The sequence below is a fragment of the Herpailurus yagouaroundi genome, unplaced genomic scaffold (assembly GCF_014898765.1).
Source record: "Herpailurus yagouaroundi ecotype Mexico unplaced genomic scaffold, PumYag 192, whole genome shotgun sequence".
Lineage (NCBI taxonomy): Eukaryota > Metazoa > Chordata > Mammalia > Carnivora > Felidae > Herpailurus > Herpailurus yagouaroundi.
The window spans coordinates 15,044,533-15,072,003 of NW_024412423.1; the positions used below are offsets into that span (position 1 = coordinate 15,044,533).

The following is a 27,471-nucleotide window of genomic DNA, read 5'->3' on the forward strand; positions in this document are numbered from 1 at the left end:
CATATGCTTCCTCTAGTAGGTTGCAGGGAGCTGTGCTGTGAAACTCACCTAGGGAGGAGATAACACTGCCACTGTCCACGAGGCACTAGAGAAAACTGCTGTTGGCTTTGCCATTCCAGATCAGACCAACCAGGGGCACCCTCTGGGCACCCTGTGCTGCCATCCCTGTCCCGCAGTGATGCCCAGAAGCCCCTGTGGCCGTCCGCTCCTGCCAGTTAGCAGCTCTGCTATTGTCTTTTGAATTCATCTCTCAGACCCTTTTCCTCAATATACCTTTCCAAGCCACATTTCTAAATGTTAAGAAACATTAATCCTAAGAAAATCTCCTCCATTCCTTCTATGCAGGTTGGAATAATTCAGGCTACATCAGGTAGTGCCCCAGAAGGTTCGTGCTCATTGGTTAGGTAGGTAAAACCAGTCTGTTTGACAAATCTGGTTTACAATTTTAAGTAAACATACATGGTTTTTTATAGCAAACATTTCAGCAAGCATAGTTACCCGTAACACATGGTCTAATTGAAAGATCGTAAGCCAACGTTCGGCGGAAATATTAAAAATAAACCTTCAAATGTTACATGAAAGCTTTGTATTTAACAGACTTAGGCAGAAACTCAACTTTTTTGGTGACAGAATACAGAATAACTATAGTTTTCATTTAAATTTTCTTGGTAACAGGTAGGTACATAATTGCTAAATATTACTTACCAATTTTTAAAGTTCTAATAGCCAGAGCAAAAAGGAAAAAGACTTTTAAAAATTCTTTGAAAAAATAAGATCTGTTTCTGTTATTCCAGTAACTTTTTATTTTTTAGTTTTTGAGTGGGAGAGAGAGACAGACAGAGCATGAGCGGGGGAGGGGCAGATGGCGGGGGACAGAGTCCCAAGCAGGTTCCAGGCTCTGAGCTGTCAGCACAGAGCCCACCATGGGGCTCGAACCCACGAACCATGACATCGTCACCTGAGCTGAAGTCAGACATTTAACTGACTGAGCCACCCAGGTTCCCCTCCAGTAACATTTTCTCTCAAATGCTTAAGAATATCATTAACCTGGTGAAATATGAAGATGAAATTATTTTCTGCAAGTCCATGGGTTTAAATGTGTTTTTAGTAGAAGGTTAATAACAGGAACCAGAGACCATTGATCTGATATTTAACCTTATTTTCTACTTGTGTTTAGTATTCTTGCTTTGCACAGCAAATTTTCTTTTCTCTCCATTGAAAACTGGGAAAATCTTCTTAATCTCAGCATAGGGACCAAAGGACATTTGTGTTAACATCAGTCCTCTCTCCTTGGGGGTAATCTTTGACAATGTGAAGGAAATGACATTGGTTTTAAGGGATTGGAACACAAATGAGGGAGAAGAAAGTTAAGAAATAGGGAAGGAAATGATAACAGCTCCTTACAAGCCTTGTGCTATTTAAATTCACAAAATGAATCAGAGAAGAGTTGTAAGTACGTTCCTGTTCCAACTTAGACAAACTTCGAGTTGAATATTATCCATCGGGAGTTATTAAAAATTTATCCTTCAGATAGTGCTTCAGATTTGGAGCAATATGACTTCGAAAGACACGTAAGGAAAAAGGTGTAGGGTTGCAGGACAGCTTTTATGGCCATTTCTCTGAGTTTCTCTGACCTAATTATATATCAGTTTTTTGATTAAAAGGACGCTGGGGGGAGGGCTGCTGGAGAGTGACTGAGGGTCGCAGTTCCATAATAAGCCTTCTGATTAGGATTGCATCCAAGAGCCCGTTGCAAGAGAAATTTCATTTGCAGGAGGATCTGAGCTTGAATTCTGAACAACTGCAGATGAGAAGAGGCAGTGGAAAGAGGACTTGGAAAAGGCTGAGTGTGACCCTCCGGGATGGTAAGGTTGGTAAATACGGGATGGGGATGGGGATCAAGATGATCATGCTTCGTCTGCCACCCACTGGCCAAAGAATGAGTTCCGCATAACTGGAATGCACACGTTTAAGGTTAGGATTTTTCCCAACCCATCGTTTCTTTCACTTTTCTGTGATGCAACCGTCTCTATTTTGAGCTTCCATTCTGTTTGGTGGTGGAAACTCAACCCAGCCAATTCCTTATCCTTCTCCTGAGATTTGAGGGTATAGGGGGAGAGGCTCTACGTTGCACTGGGGTGTCAAGTGGGGAGGGTGTAACCGCAGGTTATTATCTAGCCCGTCTGGCGTTTGCCGTGATGTAGAAATCCACCTGGATCCTCGTTGGCCTCACCCTGCTGCCATGACATTCACATTCCTACAGCGTCCCTGGTTTTATACGCTTCATGCTGCTGTGTCTCCTTTCCTGGCTGCAAGCTCCACCAGCCCCCTCTCACCTAATGTCTCAGGTTGTGGAGATGACTTTTGGATGATGCCTCATGCCACTCTGAGACTGTGGGAACCTGGGGAGTTACCTCTGGCTCTGTCTGCATAGAGGCGCTGCCGCTTTAAAGTGTCTCAGTGCGTAAATTTCCAGCTGTAGTAGGAAACTTACCTCAAACTGCCTCCAGGTAAGTTATTAGCTCATATAAGACATGAAGAGGTGAAGCGAGCTTCAGGGTGTGTTGATCCAACAGTTTAAAAATGCGGTCACAGAACTGGGTTCTCTCTGTCTCTCCGCCTGCCCACTGCCTGTCATCTTTACTCCAAAGTGGATACATGTCTTGGTTGTATGATAGCTGCCTGCGGACATGATGGCTTTGTCTTTTGTATCTAGTTGGCTTCTCGAGCTTCTTTTTCAAAATGAAGTAGGACCTGCCCAGAAGCCTCTGGTAGAGCCCTCTTTATCTCTTGTTGGTATGGCTGGGTCACATGCTTATTTCCTTTTGTTGTTTTCACTTGAAGTTTTTCATTTGAATTCCAGTTAGTTAACATCCAGTGTTAAAATCACATGCTTATTTCTGAATCAATTTATTTTATTTTATTATTTTATTTTACTTTTAATGTTTATTTTTGAGAGAGCGAGAGCAAGGGGAGGGGCAGAGAGAGCGGGAGACACAGAATCTGAAGCAGGCTCTGGGTTCTGAGCTATCAGCACAGAGCCTGACGTGGGGCTCGAACTCAGGAACCGTAAGTCAGACGCTTAACTGACTGAGTCACCCAGGCGCCGCTGAATCAACTGGTTTCTGGTTGAACCCAGAAGCCAAGAGTGGAATCGCCGTCTCCTGAGGCACTTGTCTATGTGGAGCAGGGCTGAGTACCTGAAGAAAGTTTGGAATTTTTTAGGAAGAGAACGCGGAAAATGGATACTCTTTAGGCAATAAGATCAATCAGGAGTTGGTTAGGAAAACAGACCCCTCTGGGAACTTCAAGCTGAGCAAGATTTCACGTAGGGAAGGAAGCCACAAAATCACTGGGAAGGGTGGATGAGAGAAAAAGGAGGGGGTAAGGTAGTATGACTCAGTGTTCGGGAGATCCAGGAAGCTGTTCCTGGCCCTGTGGGAGACCACACCTTTCTAGCCCTGAATGCCTCTGAACCCATGCCTGAGCCTCTTACGCCCCTGCAGACCCAGGGCAGTCCTTACCAGGGGCACACTGCTACCACAGACAAAGTCAAGTGTGGCTCTTTCTTCCTTCTTCCCTTCACTCTTTTTTTTTTGGAAAACAGATTTATTGAGATATAATTCACATGCCATGCGCTAGAACGATTTTAAGCATGCAGAGGGTACACAGTGAAACCTTGGTTTGTGAGCATAATTCCTTCTGGAAACATGCTTGCAATCCAAAGCACTCCTACATCCAAGCAAACTTCAAGAACCGTTGGCTCAGTGGTGGGCACGTGACATTCGGCATCATGTACTACTCGTATTGCAGATTGTTGCTTGTTTATCAAGTTAAAATTTATTAGACGTTTGCTAGTCTTGGGGAACATTCGTGGAACAATTCAAGGCTTTACTGTAATTCACTGGCTTTAGCATATTCACAGAGCTTGTATCCGTCACTGCAATCCATGTCAGAACATTTTCATTACCCCCAGAGAAACCCTTTCTCCTCAGACGTGACCCCACTTTCAATCCCCTTACTCATCCTGCCCCCCACCTCCCTACCCCCCACCCTAGACAGAAATGAATCTCCTTTTTGTGTCTGTAGATTTGCCTACTTTGGACATTTCATACAAATCGATTTTCATAATATGCGGTCTTCTGTGATTGGATTCTTTCACTTAGCGTAACATTTTCAAGGTTCATTCACGTTGTAGCATGTGTCAGTATTCATTTGTTTTTATTGCTGAATATTCTTCCAGTGGTATGAATATACTACATCTTATTTATCCATTCATCAGTTAACGGACCTTTGAGTTGTTTCCACCTTTTAGTTGTTAATTATGCTGCCATGAACATTCATGCACAAGTTTTTATATGGATGTATAGATGTTGGGCATAGACTTAGGAGTGAAATCACGAGGACTGCCATGAAGGACTGCTAAGCTGTTTTCCAAAGCAGATGAACCATTTCACATTCCTACCAGCAGTGTATGAGGGTTCCAAAATTCCTCCACCTCCTCAACAACACTTGTTGTTATCTGTCTTTTTATTTTTTAATTTTTTAATCTTTACTTTAAGAGAGCGAGAGAGCGCGTGAGGATGAATGGGGGAGGGGCAGTGAGAGAGGGAGGCACAGAATCCGAAGCAGGCTCCAGGCTCTGAGCTGTCAGCACAGAGCCCGACGCGGGGCTCGAACTCACGGACCGCGAGATCATGACCTGAGCCGAAGTCAGCCGCTTAACCGACTGAGCCACCCAGGCGCCCCTATTTATTTACTTTTAAGAGAGAGAGCACACGTGGGGGGAAGGACAGAGAGACAGAGAGAGAGAGAGAGAGACAGAATCTGAAGCAGGCTCCAGGCTCTGAGCTGTCAGCACAGAGCCCGACGTGGGGCTCGAACTCACGGACCGCGAGATCATGACTTGAGCTGAAGTCGGACGCTTAACCGACTGAGCCACCCAGGCGCCCCATCTGTCTTTTTGATTATAGCTTTTCCTACTGAATATGAAATGGTATCCTGTTATGCTTTTCACTTGCATTTCCCTGGTAGTAAATGATGAATATTTTTTCTTGTACTTGTTGGCCACTTGTGTTTCTTTTTGGAGAAATATTCCTCAGAGCCTTTGTCCATTTTTAATTAGACTATTTGTCTCTTTATTACTGAGCTATAGCAGTTTTCAATATGTTCTAGATACAAGTCCCTCATTAGGTATATGGCTATGAATATAGCCACTTACTTAGTTATAACGGGAGGTTTGTTCCTTTTGACCCCCTGCAGCTGCCCCTTCTAATTTTTTTTAATGTTTATTTACTTTTGAGAGAGAGAGAGAGAAAGAGAGCGAGTGAGTGTGAGCAAGTGGGGGAGGGGCAGAGAGAGAGGAAGACACAGAATCTGTCAGCACAGAGCCTGATGTGGGGCTCGAACTCATGAACCAGGACATCATGACTTGAGCTGAAGTTGGATGCTTAACTGACTGAGCCACCTAGGCACCTCAGTTCTAGTTCTGTTGTTAGGGAAATATTTCTATAAATTAATGATGAAGTAGAAAATTGGCCAACCAAGAGTGGCCCTGAGTGAAAGCACCATTTCCCGGTTGAATAGATCATATCAGGAATACTTTCTTGGGGCGTGTGGGTGGCTCAGTCAGTTAAGCTTCTGACCTGAGCTCAGGTCATGATCTCACGGTTCGTGAGTTCGAGCCCTGCATTGGACTCTGTGCTGACAGCTCAGAGCCTCAAGCCTGCTCTAGATTCTGTGTCTCCGTCTCTCTCTCCCCCTCTCCCACTTGTATTGTCTCCCTCTCTCTCAAAAATAAATAAACATGAAAATTTTTCTTAAAGAAGTCAGGTTTTTAAAAAATGTTTTCATTTGTTAAGTTTTAAAATACATCAAAATTAGAAACAATGGTACTGATGAGCTAGATTTAACTATTCTTTACATTGTGCCATAGTCACTTCGTCTCTCTGGTTTTTATTCTATTATCATCCCATAGTCAATGAAAAAATCAAAATTTTAGTCCTAAATGCTCCAGCACAGATCTACAAAGAGTTGGAGTATACTCTATCAAAACCACAATACTTTTATCACAGCTAACAAAATTGACAATAATTTCATATAATCACTTAATATCTGCTATCTAATATCTCTACCTGTATGTTTTTGCCCATGACACTGATTTTTCTAAGAGTTCAGAGTGGTTTTCTTATAGAAAGTACACATTTTGGGCTGATTATTTCTTTGTAGTCTTGCCTAACATGACTTAAGGTTGCCAGATTCTATTCTGAAAAAGGAAAATTTGAGACACACATCCAGAGTTGTCCCATAGAACTTTCTCTAATGATGGACATGTTCTATAACTATGCTATTCATTGTGGAAGCCACTATTACATGGGTATTCAGCACTATAAGTACAGCTCTTACAACTGAGGAACTAAATTTTAATTTAATTATTTTAAGTCTTAAATTTAAGTAGCCATGTATGGCTAGTGCCCACGGAATCATTTGCCTAACAAAAAAGTGGAAATAATGTACCTATGTTCTGCCTGTACATGGCAGGGATTTGATGAATGCTGGCCTTCCTCTCTTTCAAATACATACTTTTCTTTGAGAGAGACAGAAACAAAGGAAGAAAGGGAGAGAGGGTGAGTGGGGGAAGGGCAGAGAGAGAGGGAGACACAGAATCTGAAACAGGCTCCAGGCTCTGAGCTGTCACTGGGCTTGAATTCCCATGAAATCATGACCTACCTGAGGCAGAGTCAGATGCTTAACCGACTGAGCCACCCGGGCGCCCTATATCTGCATCTTTAACATATATATATATAAGGCTTAAGCGTTACAGTGCACATTTCCTGATATAGATGACCGTGTACATTAACTTCCCATTTAAATTGTTTATAGTGTGTGGTTGAAATTACTTAGACCAAGCAAGGACAGTGAGGTTCAATACTGGATCTCTTATTCCAATTCAGAAAAAGGATGTTTTTTTCCATGAGATTGACACTTGAAAGATTGAAGCTGGAGCTCCTGAGAGCCTGCCTGACGGCAAACATAACCTGGAGAAGAGTAGAAGTGAGACTTAGAGGGGAAGACTTCATCTTGGCCCCTGGATCCAACTGTGCCTGCAGCTGACAATGTGGAATGAAGAGGATCAGGTCTGTAGGTGTCAGTTTTATGAGCTGATAAAGTCCTTGTTTCTTCCTAAGCCAATTAGAAGGGTGCTTCTGTCTTTTGTACCTGAAAGAGTGCTGTCAAAATTTAACAACCAAGGGGACAGAGAATTTGGAATCAGGCAGACTGGATTCTAATGAGCCGGTGATCCAGGGTCTGTGAGCATCTACAGATACTGAGATAATTACACCTTCCTCTTAGGCCTGTTGTGAGGACTAGATGAGATAGGATGATGTGCATGTGAGAGATACTCTGAATATGCTAGTTCCCTTTTTACACTTCCCCTGGGAGCTGAAATGACACCAGACCCTTGAGTCCTCACACAGTGTTTTCCTTTTCTATTGCTCCCTTAAAAGTTTTCCATTTATACCCAGATGTCATGTGAAGTCGCCTGGACCTATGTTAAAAGTTGAGAGGGGCATTTCCTACAATGGGTGATGGAATGAATGTTCCCTCTCTGGTTTTATAAGACAATCGGTTTAGGGAGCAGTCAGATTTGTCTTTGAATGCAATACAGACCCAAATTGATGGCTGTGAATTTGTGTTGCCCTTCAGTCTTTTCCTTTCCGGATGCTGTCATCCATATAATGGGGATTTAATCTTGCTCTGGCTTTGCTCATATGGTGCAGTTTCTTTTGCCTTCTTAAATGTAGCCATGTGTAGAAGCGTCTCTATTGGTACTGAAGATTTACTTGCCTTTTATCATCATAGTGGATTTAAGTTAAGTAGCTTGATAATCAGACGGAATATAATTAGCTAATCATTTACAGGATTACCCAGGCTAAAAATCGACACAGTAAAATACAGTAAGCATGTTTATGCCCGTCTAAATCCTTGCATTAATAAAGGTGATCAGATTATACAATTCAAATGAATTTTCAAGAAAATATCCCTGGCATAGAGGATTAGAAATATATTTAAGCTAAATTTAGAATTCAGGAAAAGCAATCCTACAGCTTACTTTCCATTATTTTTTTTTCCCTTTCAACTAAGCTCTTAAGCTGAATAAATTAAAGTCTGCAAGATGTTTAAACAGTTCAGTCTATATTAGTATGCTGCGGTTTATTATAGAATACAGTTGTAAAATCATTGCCAAGTTGCCCCTAATACCTGCATAATCATAACTGGGAATCTCTAGCAAAGGCATCAATGTCCTGCTTACCTATTAATTTTAGCTCCTTATCTGTAATTACTCATCTCCTTCTTGAGAATCTGTCTCCTGTCCCCAGAGTCTCACCCCTGTCTCTGGAGCTCCGTATCGCATTTGTGAAACCATATTCCCAATCTGTCAGGCAAATGCTGCTTTCTGTGGTCTAATAGCCTATCTAAAATAAGCTCTTGTACCTTTAAGATTTTGTTCATTATTTTAAAAAACTTATCATAGTATGTTTCCAATTGTTTCAAAATTATGAAAAGTAATGCAATGTATCTTTAAAGGTAGGCAACTCCTAGGACCACATATCTTTCTTAAAGCAATTTTTGGTTGTGTTCCTTTGTCTTAGCATGGCAGGCAATTGTTATTTTCAGTCAATACTATAAGATTTCACCCCACCCCACACCCACCTCATCCCTATTTCCGTCCTATCAGGAGCATGACCATATGTGGCAGGATAAAACTTCAAAGTATTAATAAATCAAAATGTTCCCTATCTCTCAAGGGCTTCCTTAAAAATTTTTCTAAATGTTTGTTTATTTACTTATTTTTTAATTTTTAAAAAATGTTTATTTTTGAGACACAGAGAGAGAGCATGAGCAGGGGAGGGGCAAAGAGAGAGGGAGACATAGAATCTGAAGCAGGCTCCAGGCTCTGAGCTATTAGCACAGAGCCCGATGGGGGGCTCCAACTCACGAACCGCGAGATCATGACCTGAGCCGAAGTTGGACGCTTAACCAACTGAGCCACCCAGGCGCCCCCAAAAACCTAACTTTTAGTTAATGGTTTTTGCCTTTGAAGTCACACTCAGAAAATGTTTTATTAAACAAGACTTTTAAAAATAGTCACTGAGATAATCTATTATCTTAATGGACTATTTCTCTCAACACTTAAGTCTTTTATCTGTTTGAATTTTGTTTTGTTGTAATGTACAAAATAAAGATGACTTGTATTTTTAGGTAGTGAAATGGTAGTGAATAGTTGCTATTTGCTTCTCTAATTTCATTCACATTTTTTTTTTTCTACAAAGAGCCCCTGATTTTCATTTATAGATCCACATCCCTTTTATTTTTCTGTTCATGTGTTTTGGGTAGTGCAGAAATAGGACATTAAGAGCCTGATATTCTTTAATTTACTCTTGACTAAAAGCACCTGCGGCAGAAACCATGGTCCTTCTGGTAATGGCACAGGCAATGTAAAGAAGCATGTAAAGAATATTAGAGAATATTAACATATCTATTACCATAAAACGAAACTGACAGCTGTATGTTTGTCAAATGTTTTATATCAAAGAAATGGGAGTTTATACATTTGTTTCCTAATACCTGTCTTTGAGGTATTATGTATGTTTCTCTGTAAGAAGGAACCTAAAAATGTATTCAGAACTTTGCTGGTTAGGGTATCCGAGAAATCGACTTCTCAGCCTTCTATTCTGTAGTAGACTGTTAGAGTGTTTTTTGAAGGAAACAATTTGCAGTTGTAACCCATGTTTGTCATAGAGGATTGGCTTCACCCACGGTTGGTAAGAGCTTACTTCCTATGACATCATGTAACCTAGTAGCTTCTCCCCCCGGTGCAAGAACCACAGCCCTTGGGGTGGCTCGCAGTGGCTGAGCAGGCTGCAAAACCAGAGAAGCCTTGCAAAGGGCTCCAATTCCCTTGTTTATCCCAATATGTTGTATAAACATAACTATCCTCAGGGCGCCTGGGTGGCGCAGTTGGTTAAGCGTCCGACTTCAGCCAGGTCACGATCTTGCGGTCCGTGAGTTTGAGCCCCGCGTCGGGCTCTGGGCTGATGGCTCAGAGCCTGAAGCCTGTTTCTGATTCTGTGTCTCCCTCTCTCTCTGCCCCTCCCCCGTTCATGCTCTGTCTCTCTCTGTCCCAAAAATAAATAAACGTTGAAAAAAAAAATTAAACATATCTATCCTCTTAATGTAGTATGAAAAAGGCTGTAAGATGGTGCATTTTAATAAAACAGTCTTCTGATTGAATGTGAATGATATTCCTGAATGTGAATTCACACACATGAAGTTTAAGGAAAGACTCTTTTGGGGGGCGTTTGCTCTTCTGCCGTGTGAATACATCATGGCCATGGAAAGCTGTAAATCTCAGGCTATGATATTAATATTCTAGAGAGGAATGTTAGATAAGTAACAAAGGAGGTTGATAAAAATTCCCTGGGTTTTCAGAAAAGTTAAGACTTTGATTAATTAATTCTTTATATTCATCTCCTCCCCCTTTTATTGCAAAATGAGATAGTTATTATAATCTGAGAGATAAGACAGAATCTACTGAGAGCCATATTTGTGCGTCTCTGTGGTTTGGGCAAATGTGTTAAGCGAATGAAAGAAATTCACACTCTGGTGTGTCTTGGGTGGCTCAGTCAGCTGCAAGTCTGACTCTTGATCTCAGCTCAGGTCATGTTTTCACGGTCATGGGATCGAGTGCCCTGTGGGGCTCCATGCTGAGTGTGGAGCCTGCTTGAGATTCTCTGTATCTCTTCCTGTCCCCCATGTCCCCCATGTCCCCCGCCCATGTGCTGTCTGTCTGTCTGTCTGTCTCTCAAATAAAAATACAATAAAAATAAATGCACATTGAGAATTCACTGGCCTTAAAAATAATTTTCCACTTAAAAAAGATAAGTTCCCAGTGGAAAATAAAAATCCCGTGACTTATAAGACTTACGTTTAAACTGTATCCACTATTTTTGAGGCATTTAGTAGGCGCAAGGATGTCAATTGGTGCTTGAGATACATTAATAAAACGGATAGCCCTTTACTTGCAATGCTCATATTGTAGTGGGGAGAAGACAGATACCAAACAGTGAACATAATGAGTAAGTAAATTAGCACATTAGAAGGTAGAAAGCAATATGAAAACATGTGGAGCTTTTAAAAGGGGATTGGTTGTGCTGGGGGAGCAGGGATGTGGTGCGATGTTTGCTAGGAAGCTACACTGAGAAGTCATACTTGGAGTTGGAAATGAAGGAAACGAAACAGCCAGCCACACGTTCCAGGGAGGGACCTAAGCGGGAATAATACCAAGAGACCAATCTGTCTGGAGTGGAGCGAACAAGAGGACGGCAGAGTATGTAAAGAACTCCTTTCTACAACTTGACAAGAATAACCCAATTTTTTAAGAAAGGGTGAAGAACTTGAGTGGACATTTCTCCAAAGAGGAAAGGAATTACCAACAGCACATGAAGAGATGTCCGACATCAAAAAATCCAAACCAATACCACAGTGCCATACCACCTCACTCCTATAGAATAGCTACTCTCAGAAAAATAGATAGGTGGTGGTGGGGGGAATAGCAAGTGTCAGCAGGATGTGGAGATGTTGGAACCCTTCTGGACTCTTGGTGGGTCTGTAAAATGGCGCAGTCACACGGAAAACAGTGTGGCGATTCTTAGGAAAATTAAAGATAGAATTACCGTGTGATCCAGCAATGTCACTTTGAGTGTTTATCCCGAATAATTGGAAGCAGAGTCTCTAAAAAATATGCCTAAACCTATGCTCATAGTAGCCTTATTTACAAGAGCTGCAATGTGGAAGCAACCCAAGTTTCCATCCACAGATGAATGGTTAACAAAGTGTGGTATATATGTTTCTATACCATTCAGCCTTAAAAAGGAAGGAAATTCTGACATATATTGCAATATGGATGAACCTTGAGGACATTATGCTAAGCGAAATACATCAGTCACAAAAAGGCAAATACTGTATGATTCCACTTATGTATCTAGAGTGGTTACATTCATAGAGACAAAAAATAGAATGATGGTTGCCAGAGGCTATGGGAAAGGGAAATTGGGAGTTAATGTTTAATGGGTACAGAGTCTCACTTTTGCGAGATGAAGAGTTCTGAGGATGGATGGTGGCTAAAATAGCCAGGAACTCCCAGAGGCAGTGTTTAAGTGACAGGAAGCCACTTTCTCACCCACACTGGCCCTCCACTGGGTCATTCCCAACAAGATACAAAACCAGTAATACCGTTCGCCTATGAAAACCCTTCTTTGATCCTACATCACGTAGTAATTATCGTCTCACAGGGGCTTGGCTGGCTGAGTTGGTGGAATATGTGACTCTTGATCGCAGGGTTGTGAGTTCAAGCCCCACACTGGGTGCAGAGATTACTTTAAAAACTTAAAACAAAAAATAATTACTGTCTCATTTTTTCTGTTGCAATGTGGAACAAATTTGAAAAAGCTGTCAATACTCTGTCAAATACCTCTTTCTATTCTGTCTTCAAGTGTCTCCAAATAGACTTTCAATCCATGACTCCACTGTAGAAATACAGTCCAGATGTAGTAGCTGTAAAATCTACGAACCCAGAAGCACTCACTGTGTAATATGTGCACATGGAATTGATCTAATGCAGGAGGGTTTTATTGAATCAAATCTACTCCCCCGTTTCCTGATTAATCAATATGGAATGATCTGCTCAGTTTGCTTGCCTTTACTATTTCTACTATTTTCGGAATAAAAACAGGAAATAACTTACAAGTGTTTACTTTTAAGTTCATAATGTGTATTGGGCAAAAAAGTTTTTATATAGATTATTATACAATATTGAAATAATACATACCTTTTCTTTCACAAATAATTAAATTATTATAATTGTGAACAAATGATTATTTGTTTTAACATGAAAATATATCACTTTTTTTCCATACGTCTTCTCCTTGTTTGTTAAGCATGAGGTTATTTCATGAACCGGGAGGGGAGTTTATGTGAATCTAAACATGCTATACTGATTTTAATTTTAAATGGATCCAAATAATTCTGCATGATGATTCAGATATGCCCACCCTGGGTCAGTATCACTTTGTGTTTCCAATCATTGGAAGCCAAACTCCATACATGGTGAAGAGAGACTCTCCTAGTGATGGTGATTCAGGTTCACGGTAAGTAATGACTCTGCGAAGTCCACTTGTTGCCTAGCTTTTGTTCACTTGCCTTGGATTCATGAGAGCATTTCTCCACTGTTCTCCACCAGGCTACGTGGATGTCATCTGTGAACATATTCCTCTCTAAGCTGGATATCTTTCTTTAGTATGTGTCTGTCATCTCTGCTGCATCCCCTTTCTGAATTTGATTAAACATTTACCTTAACAGCAGGACTACTGAATACACCTGTGCAATGTGTACTCTATAGGAATACTCCAGCAGAGTGGTCAAATGGAGTGAAAACTCCAGCATGTTCTGCCCCCAAAGCTCGACAATGGCCACAAAGCACCATAGCTGCTGATAGTAATTCTGCTTAGGAGACTTGATTAGAGGAAGACACTTCCCTTCAGGATAGAAACACAAAGGAACACTTACTTCTTCAGACTCTTTTGCACCTGGGCCTTGGACATGTGACTTAGGCTCAGCCAATGAGGTGCATGGGCCCTGAACTTGGATTTAGGAAGTGGGACAATGGAGAATTCTTTCTGTAGCACAGGGGAGGCAGCCACATCCCATTCTGGGGAGTGGTCGTTGCCTCAGTCAGGATCTAGGGCTGGAGGTGTTGGTGATGAGATCTCCAGCATCTGCTATCCACTGGTGGGGCAGGGCGTCCCTAGACCAGTTCCCCAGTGTGATTTTTCACTCTGTGCCTGCATCCCCTCCCGACTTTTCCCTCCAGCCTTCCTAGTGTTTCACTGAGCACCCAGTGGCTTCTCAGTGAATTTCCTTTCCACTTAAACTCCTCAACGTCCGTTTCTTTTGCTGTGCAACCAGTTTATTGGAGGTTCTAGACTCAGTGGGACACTAAAAGGGAACATGAAACCCTTTTATTTTTCCAACGTCGTTTGCAGTAATTTTCTATTTTTTAATGTTTGTTTTTGAGAGAGAGAGAGGGAGGGAGGGATAGTACAGCCACGGGAGGGGCAGAGAGAGAGAGAGAGAGAGAGAGAGAGAGAGAGAGAGAGGGAGATGCAGAATGTGAAGCAGGCTCCAGTCTCTGAGATGTCAGGACAGAGCCTGATGTGGGGCTTGAACCCATGAACTGGGAGATCATGACCTGAGCTGAAGTCTGACACTTAACCGACTGAGCTACCCAGGTGCCCCCGTTTTCAGGTATGTTTTGATGAAGAAGTGTTTTCTGCCCCTACACAACATCTTGGGTAGCTCTTGTAGCATCCCAGAAAATTTTCAGGTTTTAAAATGTTGAGGCTAAAGTATTCCAGTTTAAATTTTGAATATCACATCCATTGTGATGCTCTTCCCCTCACCATGCCCAGATTTGACCAGTAGTGCACATGGCCCTGCCTTGGGGAGTTGGGTGTGCTTTGTTTTCCCTCCTCTGCTTCCCCTTCCTTCATCTTTAGGGTCCATCTTTCTATCTCTTCTAGAGTGTTGGGGTCCCAGAGGAGGAATGAGAAGGACCGACATACTCTACTTAGCTGCTGCTGTGGTGTTCCGCATCGGGTGGCCAATCCTGGCTGAAGAGGGGATATCTGGATGCTGCTGACATGCAATGCAAGGCTGGGCTCTTCAAGAGGCCCTGCCGGGGCTTTAGTTGCACAGGCCTCTGACATTTGGTCTCACAGTTTCCCATCTGTTTTGGAATCCCTTAATGGTCTCCCCCAGTTTCGTTTTATTAGGTTAGTCAGAGTTGACTCTTACTGCTTGAGGACAAGAACCTTGACTGACACAGCAGGCATTCATATTGGAGACCACACCACAGGAGATGCTGGGTTAAAGAAAAAATACTCATATCATTGCCACAGTCACTTGTGATCATCTTCTGTAACTTTGCCTTTGTACACAGTGATGAGAGTCCTCATTGCGCCCATGGCATTGATTTATTCCAACCTGGAATGGATGTGTTTATTGGGCCAAACGTGAGAATTTAAAAAGTAATGTCAGAAGGGTATCCCTGTCTTTACTTCTCTCATTTTCTGATCTTGGTATATGAAAGACGAGCTGGTTTTCTGTTGAACTGCTCCCAAGCATGATTCCATTCCACAGGAAGTCTACTTTTACAAGAATATCCCAAATATATCTGTTTTTCTTTCAGGAGCTTCTGCAAACATAGTATTACACCAGGAAGTGTGCCAGCAGTGCTTTTAAAAACAGTCTGGATACACCCAAGAGTCTTAAAAGTAATTTCACATTTAAATAAAATTAAATAGAATTTTGCTACTCAAGGTGTGTCTGAGTAACAGAAACATCCATGTCGGCGTTAGTTAAAATGTAGCCTCTCCCAAAATATTGAATCACAATCATATATTAACAAAATCTCTAGCTGATTAACCATATTAAAATTTGAGAAGCAGTAGAATAGAAAATATCAGAGGACCTTACATACAGTAAGAGTCAGCGTTGTTTCATGAAACGTGTCCAATTATATATAAAATATGAATTTGGTCCTAATGAAAAATGTATTACTGTGAGTCACAATAAAAAAAAAAATTGGAGAGAGGGATGTCAGCAAGATGGCCAAATATGACCCTTCTCATCATGTGGCCCTCCAACAAGAAAAATTTGACCTCAATCCATGGAAAAGAGTGAATTTGTAGGAGCCGTGGGGCCCAGCACCATCTGACAAAGGACCCAGGAGGAGTCTCACCCACCTGTGCCTCAGGTAATAGGCAGACCTTGGCCCTGAATGTGGACCCTCAGATAACCCATGAACTGATAAAGCTCCACTCAGCCATGGTCCAGGATCCTCTGCAGAACACTGACCTAGGCAGTCACTGACAGAAAGTCCTTGGACAGGTCCAGAACTCCACTGGGGCAGTTGTAATAGAGATGTATTAGAGATAGAGGAACAGTTTGACTTCATCCAGGTCACCCCTCCCTTAGGGCAGCCCAATTCAGTGCCAAGAGAGACTTTCTCAGACCATGGTTTCTCCCTCAGGGAAAATGCAAGCATATGAATGAGTACCCAGTTTCGCCAGCTATGTGGGATACTGCCAAAAAAAAAGCCATTTTTGAAAAGGCATAAAGTGGCTGAATGGGTTTTAAAAAAAGAAGACTCAACTATATATTGCCTACAAGAGACTCCATTTAAAAATGTTTTTAAAATGTTTATTTCATTTTTGAGGGAACGGGCACAAATGCAGAGAGAGAGGGGGAGACACAGAATCCATGAAGCAGGCTCCAGGCTCTGAGCTGTCTGTCAGTGCAGAGCCTGACACGGGCTTAAACCCACGAATGGTGAGATCATGACCTGAGCTGAAGTTGGCCGCTAAAGTGACTGAGCCACCCAGGTGCCCAGAGACTCTGTTTTGTTTTGTTTTGTTTTGTTTTGTTTTGTTTTGTTTTGTTTTGACTCAGTTCAGTTTTAATACACACATAGGCTGAAAGTGAGTGTATGGAGAAAGATATTCAATGCAAGTGGAAACCAAAAGAAAGCAAGTGTAGTTACACTTACAGCAGATGAAATAGACATTAAGCCAAAAACTACAAGAGACAAGGTCATTATAAATAATAAATGGGTCAATTCATCAAAAGGCTAAAATAGTTGCAAATGTATGTGTACCCAACACTGGAGCATCTACATATATTAAATACAGATCTGAAAGGAGAACTAATAACACAATAATAGTTGGGGACTTTAATAACCCACATTCAACAATAGATAGATCACCCAGACAGAAAATCATAAGGAAACATTGGACTTGAGCTATACTTTACACCAAATAGACCTGAAAGACATAGGTATAGAACATACTATCCAATAGCAGTGAATACATATTTTTCTCAAGTGAACATGGATAGATCATATGATAGGTCACAAAGCAAGTCTTGGGAAATCTAAGAAGATTGAAATTATAGCAAATATCTTTTTCTATCACAGTGGTTCAAAACTAGAAATCAATAACAGGAGGAACATTAGAAAATTCATATACATGTGGAAATCAAACAACATACTCATGAACAAACAATGGGTCAAAGAATCAATCAAAAGGGAAATATCTTGAAACACAAAAATGGAAACACATCATACTAAACCTTATGGGATGCAGCAAAAGCAGTTCTAAGCAGGAAATGTATAGTAATAGACGCTTACATTAAGAAAAAAGAAAAATCTCAATTTAACTTTTCATTTCAAGGAACTGAAAAAAAGAACAATCTGAGTCCAAAGTTAATGGAAGAAAGGAACTGACAAATAGCAGAGCAGAAATAGAGACTAGAAAACAATAGAGAAGATCAATCAAACTAGGAGCTAGGTTTGCAAAAACATAAAATTGACAAACTTTTAGTTAGCATACTGTGGAAAAAAGAAGACTCAAATAAAATTAGAAATAAAAGAGTAGACATTTTAACTGAAAACCACAAAAATATAGACGATCATAAGAGGGTACTATAAACAATTACATGCCAACAATTGGATTACCTAGGAAAAAAAATGGATAAATTCCTGAAATGTGCAACCTACCTACCTAGATTGAATCATGAAGAAATAAGCCTGAACAACTCAGTACCCTGTAAGGAGATTGATTCAGTAATCAGAACTTTGCAACAAAGAAAAGCCCAGGACTATCTGGTGAGTTCTTCTCAACATTTAAAAGAAACATTTCAAGAAGAATTAATTTTAATTCTTCTCAAACTTTTCCAAAAAATTGAAGAGGGTGAACAATCACAAAGTCATTTTACAAAGCCAGCATTACCCTGATACCAAAGCTAGATCAGGACAAGAAAACTATACAGCATTATCCCTGATGAATATAAACGCAAGCATACACAATAAAATATAATGAAACTGAATTCAGCTGCACATTAAAGGGATCATACACCGTGAACAAGTGGGATTTATCCCTAGGATACAAGGATAGTTACAACATATTCAGTTAACAAATGTGATATCTCACTTTAAGTGAATGGAAGATAAAAATCGTATAATCATGTCAATAGAAGCAGAAAAAGCATTTGACAATGTATGACATCATTTTATGATAAAAATTCTCAACAAACTTGATCTAGACAGAGTGTTAACCTAAAGACCATATATGATAAGCCCGCAGCTAAAATCATACTCAATGGTCAAAGTTTAAAAGCTTTTCCTCCAAGATCAGAAATGAGAAAAAGTTGGTTACTCTCACTACTCTTATTCAACACAACACTGGAAGTTTTAGCCAGAGCAGGTGTGCTAGACAAAGAAATAAAAGAACTAAATTGTCTCTGTTGGTAGATGGTATAATTTTATATTGAAAGTCCTAAAGACTCCACAAAAAAAAACCTGTTAGAATTAATTAACAAATCAGTAAAGTTGTGGGATACAAAATCAACATACAGAAATCAGTTGTCTCTGTTCACTAACAATGAAATAGTTAGAAAATGAAATGACAAAAATAATTTCCTTTATAATAGCAATAGAAATATTAAAGTACTTAGAATAAATTTAACCAAAGAGGTGAAAGATCACTACACTGAAAACTCTATGACTTTGATGAAGGAAATGAAAGAAGATACAAATAAACGGAAAGATATCTTATGTTTGTGGACAGGAAGAATTAATATTATTAAAATGTCCACACCACCCAAATCGGCTAGACTCAATGCAATCCCTATCAAAATTCCTGTGGAATTTTTCAAAGAAAGAGGAAAAATAGTCCTAAAATTTATATGGAACCATAAAAGACCATAAGTAGTCCAAGCACTCCTGAGAAAGAATTGGAGGAATCACACTTCCTGATTTCAATCTATATTGTAACGTCATTACAATACAAAATGATGTTCATCAAAACAGTAGAGTATTGGCATAAACATAGACACATAAGCCAGTGGACCAGCAGAGACCAGAAATCCATGAATAATTTTCAAGTAATATTTGACAAAGGAGCCAAGAATACTCAATGGGGAAAGAGCAATCTCTTCAACAGATAGTGTTGGGAAAACTGGATAATCACACAGAAAAGAATGAGATTGGACCCCCATCACGGACTATTCACAAAAATTAACTCAAAATGGATTAAAGGCTTGAAGATAGACCTGAAATTATAAAAGTTGTAAACTAAAACAGGGAAAAGGCTCCTCGGCGTTGGTCTTGGCAATGATTTTTTTTTTAATTTTTTTTTCAACGTTTATTTATTTTTGCGACAGAGAGAGACAGAGCATGAACGGGGGAGAGGTAGAGAGAGAGGGAGACACAGAATCGGAAACAGGCTCCAGGCTCTGAGCCATCAGCCCAGAGCCCGACGCGGGGCTCGAACTCACGGACCGCGAGATCGTGACCTGGCTGAAGTTGGACGCTTAACCGACTGCGCCACCCAGGCGCCCCATGATTTTTTTTGATATGACACCAAAGTCACAAGTAACAACAACAACAACAAAAATAAATAAGTGGGACTGCATCAAACTAAAAATCTTCTGCACAGCAAAAGAAACAATCACCAAAATGAAAAGGCAACCTATAGAATGTGAGAAAACATTTGCCAACTTGTATCTCCTAAAGGGTTAATATCCAAGCTGTATAAAGAACCTATACAGCTCAATAGCAAAAAACAAAAACAACCAAATAATTCCATTACAAATTAGTAGAGGACCTGAATAGACATTTTTTCCCCCAAAGAAGACATACATATGGCCAACAGGTACATGGAAAGGTGTTCCATATCACTAAGCATCAGGAAACTGCAAACACATTTCAAAACCACTATGAACTGTCACTTGACACCTGTTAGAATGGCTGTTCTTATAACACAAGAGATGACACGTGTTGGTGAAGATGTGGAGGAAAGGCAACCCATGTGCACTGTTGGTGGGACTGTAAATTGGTTCAGCCATTATGAAAACAGTGAGGAGTTTCCTCAAAAGATTAAAAGTATAACTAACATATGATCCATCAATCTCACTTCTGGGTATATATCCAGAGGAAGTGAAATTAGGATCTTGAAGACATATCTGCACCCGCCCCCCCACCATGTTCAATGCAGCCTTAGTCACAACAGTCAAGGTATGGAACCAGCCTCACAAGGGATTAATATGAAAATTATATAGAGAATACCTATACTCTGCAACAGTACAAAACAATCCAATTCCAAAATGGACAAAGAACTTGAATAGGCATTTCTCTGAAGAAGGTTAACAACCAATAAGCACATGAGAAGATGCTCAACATCAGTAATCACTACAGAAATGCAAGTCAAGGGGCACCTGGTGGCTCACTTGGTTACACATCTGACTCTTGATCTCAGCTCAGGTCTTGATCTTAGGGTCATGAGTTCAAGCTCTGCGCTGGGCGTTAAGCCTAATTAAAAATATCTCTAGGAATGCGAGTCAAACCACAATGAGATACCATTTTAAATCCATTAGGATGGCTACTATTGAGAGAAAATAGAGAATAGTAAGTGCTGGTAAAGATGTGGAGAAATTGGGACCCTTGTGCACTGCTGTTGAGAATTTAAAATGGTATATCCACTGTGGAACACAGGATGATGGAACCTCAAAAAAAAATGACATCACCCTATGATCTAGCAATTCCGCTTCTGGATATATACTCAGAAGAACTGAGAGCAAGATTAACTCAAGAGTTACTTGTACACCTGTATTTATATTGGCATTATCCACAGCAAGTAAAACATGGAAGTGACTCAAGTGTCTGTTGGATAAATAGATAAACAATATATGACACACACATACAATAGAATATTATTTAGCCTTGGGAGGGAGAGAAATTCTGACATAGGGTACAACATAGATGAACCGTGAGGATATTATATTAAGTGAATTAAAGCCATTACAAAAGACAGATACTGTGTGGTTCCACTTTTGTAAGTTATGTAGAGAGGTCAAATTTATAGAGACAGAAATTAAAATGGTAGTTGACAGGCGTTGGGAAAAAGTGGAGAAAAGGGATTTATCACTTAATGGTATAGAGTTTCATATATGTGAGAGGCCAATATTTTTTTCAAGGTGAAAAGTTCGGATTGTGGTGATGGTTGCATGACACTATGTATTTACTTATTACTATTTTTTAAAATGTTTTTTGAGAGACAGGGAGAGAGGGGGCTGGGGGCAGAGAGAGATGGAAAGAGAGAATCGCAAGCAGGCTTTGTGCTGTTAATGCAGAGTCTGACACAGGGCTTGATCTCACGAACTGGGAGATTATGATCTGAGTCAAAATCAAGAGTTGGGACGCTTAACTGACTGAGCCACCCAGACACCCCATACTTATTACTATTAACTGTACACTTAAAATAATTAAATAGTAAATTTCAAGTTTGTGTATTTTACCACAATTAAAACCATTTTATTAAAAATGCAAATTTTAAAAATGAAAAAAAAAAAAGATGTGGAACAGCCTCAATGCCCTTTCAGAGATGAATAGATAAGGAACCTGTGGTATATATCTATAAAATGGAATATTATTTTCATCACAAACAAGAAGGAAATCCTGGCACTTGCCACAACGTGGATGGGCTTGAGGGCATTATGCTAACGAAATAAATCAGAGAAATACAAATACTGTAGAATATCACTTATATGTGGATTCTAATTAAGGTGAATGGATAGAAACATACAATAGAATGGTGGTTGCCTGCAACTGGGAGGTAGAAGAAATGGGGATATGTGGTCAAAGGGGATAAACTTGCAGTTAGAATATGAATAAATTCTGGGGAACCAATGTACAGCATGGTAAGTGTAGTTAACACTACTGTATTGTATAATAAAAAAAGTTGCAAAGAGCAAATCTTAAATGTTCTCACCATGAAAAAGCAATGGTAATTATGTGACATGATGGAGGTGTCAAATAACCTTACTTTGCGGTAATCCTATCACAATGTAAAAGTGTCTCAAATAATCAGATTATAGACCTTAACTTTAGACAATCTTATAGGTCCTTAGAGCTCAATAAAGCTGAAAAACCATCTTTCAGAGGTAACAGGTAAAGTTAACAAAAAACAACAAAAATGAAACCAAAAAAATTGAAAGACACTACACTAAGGGGAATACACAGGTGGACGTTGCCCGTCTCCCCAAGAATAACAAGATCCTTCATATCTGTGGAGACATCTTACATAGGGGAAGACAGAAAAATGCTCCTAACTTCTAATTCATCGTCAAGTGCTGCAGATACAATTTTCTTGTTGATTGTCCTGTCTATTCCTTTCTTCCCACCAATATCTTTAAAAGAGAGTAATCTTTTTAAAAAGGTAGAAAGAATCATCCCTGCGAAGGAAGTATAAAGGAAATCTAGGTCAAGAGGGAGAGACTGAAAGGAGGGAGTCAGAGGGGACACTCAAGGGACCTGAACTCCACCTTGCTAATTCTCCCGATCCTTTGGCTGAGTCTTATGATTAAAGAAACAACCTGTTTCAATCTGGCCTGTATTCATACTAGGGGGAAAGATGAAGCTCTTTGCACCCAAAAGCTTCTAAGACTCCTGAGCAAAGACTCTAGGGAAAATAGAATCCTACAAAGCAGGTTTTCAAGGTCAATGGGGGGAAAAGTGAGTAAACCTAGCACATTGGGTGAAATTTAAAGAGCCACGGTGGGCTGTCAGGAGACTAGAATAGGTAAATGTAGTTCTCAGGCAGGTGAAACAGTGGAGAGAGCAAGGTCTTTGGAGTCAGACCTGTGTCTCTTACTACCTATGAGATCATGGGAAAGTTAATTGATCTTTCTGAGCCTTCGTTTTCTGTGAAACAGCAATAAAACTTTCTGTTGTTAGGATTGAATGAAGTGAAAAATGTGAACTTTGTGCCGTATTTATAAATTAACACTCTGCAACGCGCCCTCCTTTTTTTCTTTCCTTTGGTGATGGGAAGGAAGTAAATTCTGTGAACTTTAGTCTGTTGCTGTAACTAAGCAAGCTTTTAAATCATAGATTTAAAGACAGGATTGAGAGCAGTACAGAGAGGAAGTCATGGGTGTAAGAAGCTAATCTTATTTGCTAAGAAGTAGAATTACTAGGCTGACTTGATTTCCTTTATTGGAAATATTACCAGACATATAAATTAAAGGGATGAGAACACATCTGCATGTATAAGGTCCTCGGGGAAAAAAATCCTATGAAGTCCTTGTGACTCAGATGAAGAAAGGAGGCTGGATATGGTGGAGTTGTAGCATTTATATGTGGTTGAATAGCCATACTACAGGATGAGAATAGATATAAACAGAGAATAATGTCTCTCTGTTAGAATGTGTCTCTGAATTTTACCTGCTTCCATATGTTGAACAAGTATTTGCTGAAGAGTATTGTGGCTTGCCGATCAAATTTTATATATCATGATTTTGAGCTGGCTAGCTAATATACTAGGACAGTCATTCGTTCCACCAAGATCTCAAATTTTAAAGATTGACAGCATATAGAAAAATGGAATTTCAAAGGACTAAATGAATAGTCCTGTAAAATTACTATGAAAGTCCCAACAAATTGTGTAAATAATATTTTTAAAAGTCAGGCTTAATAGCAAATAGGAAAACTAATTGGAGTTTTAGTAGATTACAAATTCTCTGTTAACAGAATAGTATGGTCACCACCACCACCACCAAAAGCCCATAAAATCTTATGTTAATAATACTATAGTGTTCAGAACAGAGGTAGTAAAAAAAAAAAAAAAAAAACCCTCACTGTAATCCAGGTTGTTCAAGGCTTTATCTGAATGAAATGCTTCATGTGTTCATTCTGGGTACCGCATGTGTATCTTTCCAAGGTCTTTGGATGAAAGTGACAAAATGCAATTCTTTTCATCTCAAGCAAAATAAGTAACAACAAAGAAAAGGAATAAAAACATCGAAACCATGTGGAGGAATTTTTTCAAAGTAGTCTTTCAAAATAAAGGAAAAGAACTCCTCTTCTGGCTATACAAGAATAACTAGACTGGACTTATACTCCAGCTTTAAACAACCACAAATTGGGCAAGATACATGAAAAAAACCCAAAACAACTCTTTCCAGACCTTGGGCAAGAGGATTGTGATCCCTGAGCATATGTGGTGAACCCCAGAATCTCTCCAGCTTTCTGACTAGAGCTACTTCCTGGACCACCGGGTAGAGGAGCATAGGAGAGACAATGAGATGCTGAGAGGCTGAGGTGGCTGGATTTCGGAGGGTGGTGTACCAAAGAAGAAAGATTTATACGAGGAGAAACTTCCAGAAATTTTCATAGAGTCCTTGTATTGCTGAATCATAAGCCATGTTAAATCGGGTAAAACTGTATAAGATTAGGCACATACCAATCAGGAAACTGAAAACCCTTGTGGGGCTGATAAGCAGAGTGAAGAGTGCATAGTTTTCACTGAACATCTGGGGTCTTTGAATAGAGACCCCAGAAAGGTCATGCCTTATTGCAGTGTGGCAGTCTGGTTCCACTCAGGAGATAGAAGCCACACTGTTGGTTAAGCAGAGGCATTTTAATATAAAGGATTATTAATGTTAATGAAAAATGATGATATGGCCATTCTACATGATACTCTAGTGCCAAGAAAGTGCTTAAGAAAGGATAAAATTGGAAAAGGTTTAGACCTCCCTGGAGAAGGTATAGTTCAGGATACTGGAGAGCAAAGAAGTTCGTTGGTGTGCCCAGGCTAGAGCTGCTCTGAAGTCCCTAAGCCATCAGGAAGCAACCCTCTGGTGTGCAAGCAAACCACTGGTGATGAGTAACTGAGTAGTGTGAATAGTGTGAACATGCAGAGAGAATAGTAGCTCTGTGGGAATCCTCTGGGCTGCATGTGAGCCACATAGGGGCCTGGAGAGGGAGCAGAATGTCAGTAGACACCCTCCAGTTCACAGGCAACAGTGCAGGGACTCACTGGGAAACCTCCAGGATGCAGATAAGCTATGACTGTGGTAGTAAAGAGGACACTGGAATGCCAGTGTGGGCAGGAGGCATTGGAGAGATGATGTACGCAGAAGATCTTCAGGGCCCTGGTTTCTTTGTGGAGAGGACTGCAAAGTCCTCAAATAGATAAAGACTGATGACCCTTCTGCCTGACCAAGGGATCATGAGAAAACAATGATACAGACCAATATTCCTCCTGATTGAGCAAATCTAATAGTACATAAAATCTATAATACACATAGGCAAAGTAGGCTTTAATGCAGGAATGCAAAAGAATCTTCACAATTCAACCAATTAACAAAATAAAGGAGAAAAACTATGCAGTCACTTCAACTGGGGCATAAAAATATTTGAGCAAACACAGCAGTCATTATGGTGAAAAAACTTGTAATGGTGGGACTTTTTCATCCTAATAAAATATGTGAAGTCCACAGCTAACATCCTATTTACTGGTAAAAGACTGGTTTTGCTCTAAGATGGGGAATAAGGCAAATATATTCATTTTTACAACTTTTATTCAACTTTGTCCTGGGTATCCTATCCAGAGCAGTAAGTCAAGAAAAAGTAACAAAAGAAGCAAAACCCTATTTGTAGGTAGAAGATCCTAAATAACTTTAAAAAAAACTGCTAGAGCTAATAAGTAAATCTAGTCAGGCTGTAAAATATACGACGCTACCACACAAAATTCCAAGTTTACTTCTCCATGCTAGTAATAATCAGAAACTGAAATTGAAAAATAATTCAGCTTATAGTAGCATCAAAAATAAAAATGAACTTAGGGATACATTTTTTAAATATGTGAAAAACTAGTATGCTGAAAAGTAAGAAATATTACTGAGAGACATTAAAGAAGACCTAAATTAATGGAGAGATACAACATGTTTGTAGATTGGAGGATTCAATACTATTCATGTATCAATTTTCCTTGAGGCTATCGATATATACCAGGCACTTTCAATCAAAATTCCAAAGTGAATTTTTCAATCATTGACAAGGTGGGGCATCTGGGTGGCTCAGTCGTTTAAATGTCCAACTCTTGATTTCCACTTAGGTCATGATCTCATGGTCGTTGAGACGGAAACCCACGTTGGGCTCTGTTGCTAAGCATGGAGCCTGCTTGGGATTCGCTCTCCGCCCTCTCTGCCCCTCCCTTCCTTCCCCCTCCTCTCTCTCAACATAAAATAAAATAAAAATTTAAAACATTGACAAGCTAATTCCAAACTTCATAATGAAGTTTTAGAAACACAATCTTGAAGGGTTAAACAAATTTAGGAAAAGGAACAAAACTGGAAAATTTATTATACCTAAGTTGAAGTCTTAGTATAAAGCTTTAGTAATCAAGACAGCATTGTATTAGCGTAGAATTGAAATGTACATCAAATGAAAGGAGTGGTGAGTCCAGGAACAGACTCATTTTCATATGGCCAGTTGATTTTCGTGAAAGTGCCAAGGTTATTCAACTGGGAAAAGACAATCTTCTGACAAATGGTACCAAAACAACTGGATACCTCCATGAAAAATAATGGGCTTACTTCATGCCATGTACAAAAATTAACTCTAAATGGATCACACACCTAAGCAGAACAGCTAAAACTAAACTTCTGGAAGAAGCCATAGGAGAGTATCTTAATGACCTTGGGGGTAAGCATTTTCTTAGACAAAACATAAAAACCCAACAATCAAATAAGAAATTCGTAAGTTTGAATTCATCAAAATAAAACACCTATGTTGTTTGAAACACAACGTCAAGAAGTTGAAAGGCAAGAAACAGATCAGAAGGGTATATGTACTACACGCATATCTGACAAAGGCCTGGTATTCAAAACATATAAAGAACTCCTACAACACAATAACAAGAATGCAAATGACCTCATTAAAAAATGTGCAAAAGATTTGGACACTTCCTTGAAGGACAAATGGCATGCAAGCACACGAAAAGATGGTAAACACCTTAGATGGTCACCGTCATTAGTCATTAGGGACATGCAATTAAAGCCACAATGAGAGGGGCACCTCAATGGAGTAAGCGTCTGACTTGGGCTCAGGTCATGCTCTCACGGTTGGTTGGTTCGAGCCCTGTGTCGGACTCTGAGCTGCACAGATCCTGCTTCAGATCCTCTGTCTCCTTCTCGCTCTGCCCCTCCCCCACTCACACAGACCTTCTCAAAAGTAAATAAGACGTTTAAAAAAACCCGTGAGATGGGGCGCCTGGGTGGCGCAGTCGGTTAAGCGTCCGACTTCAGCCAGGTCACGATCTCGCGGTCCGTGAGTTTGAGCCCCGCGTCGGGCTCTGGGCTGATGGCTCGGAGCCTGGAGCCTGTTTCCGATTCTGTGTCTCCCTCTCTCTCTGCCCCTCCCCTGTTCATGCTCTGTCTCTCTCTGTCCCAAAAATAAATAAACGTTGAAAAAAAAAATTAAAAAAAAAAAAAAAACCCGTGAGATACCTC

General features: G+C 40.1%; 1 long non-coding RNA gene across 4 annotated transcripts in view; it reads left to right on the plus strand.

Annotated features, from left to right (window-relative positions):
* Positions 1 to 15,440, plus strand: part of LOC121010642 (uncharacterized) — a 178,873-nt gene extending 163,433 nt beyond the window's left edge. For all 4 annotated transcript variants that reach the window (XR_005781307.1, XR_005781305.1, XR_005781309.1 and 1 more), the window contains one exon: positions 14,643 to 15,440. This is a non-coding gene — a long non-coding RNA (uncharacterized LOC121010642). The remainder of the gene's footprint in view (positions 1 to 14,642) is intronic.
* The last annotated feature ends 12,031 nt before the right edge of the window (positions 15,441 to 27,471 follow it).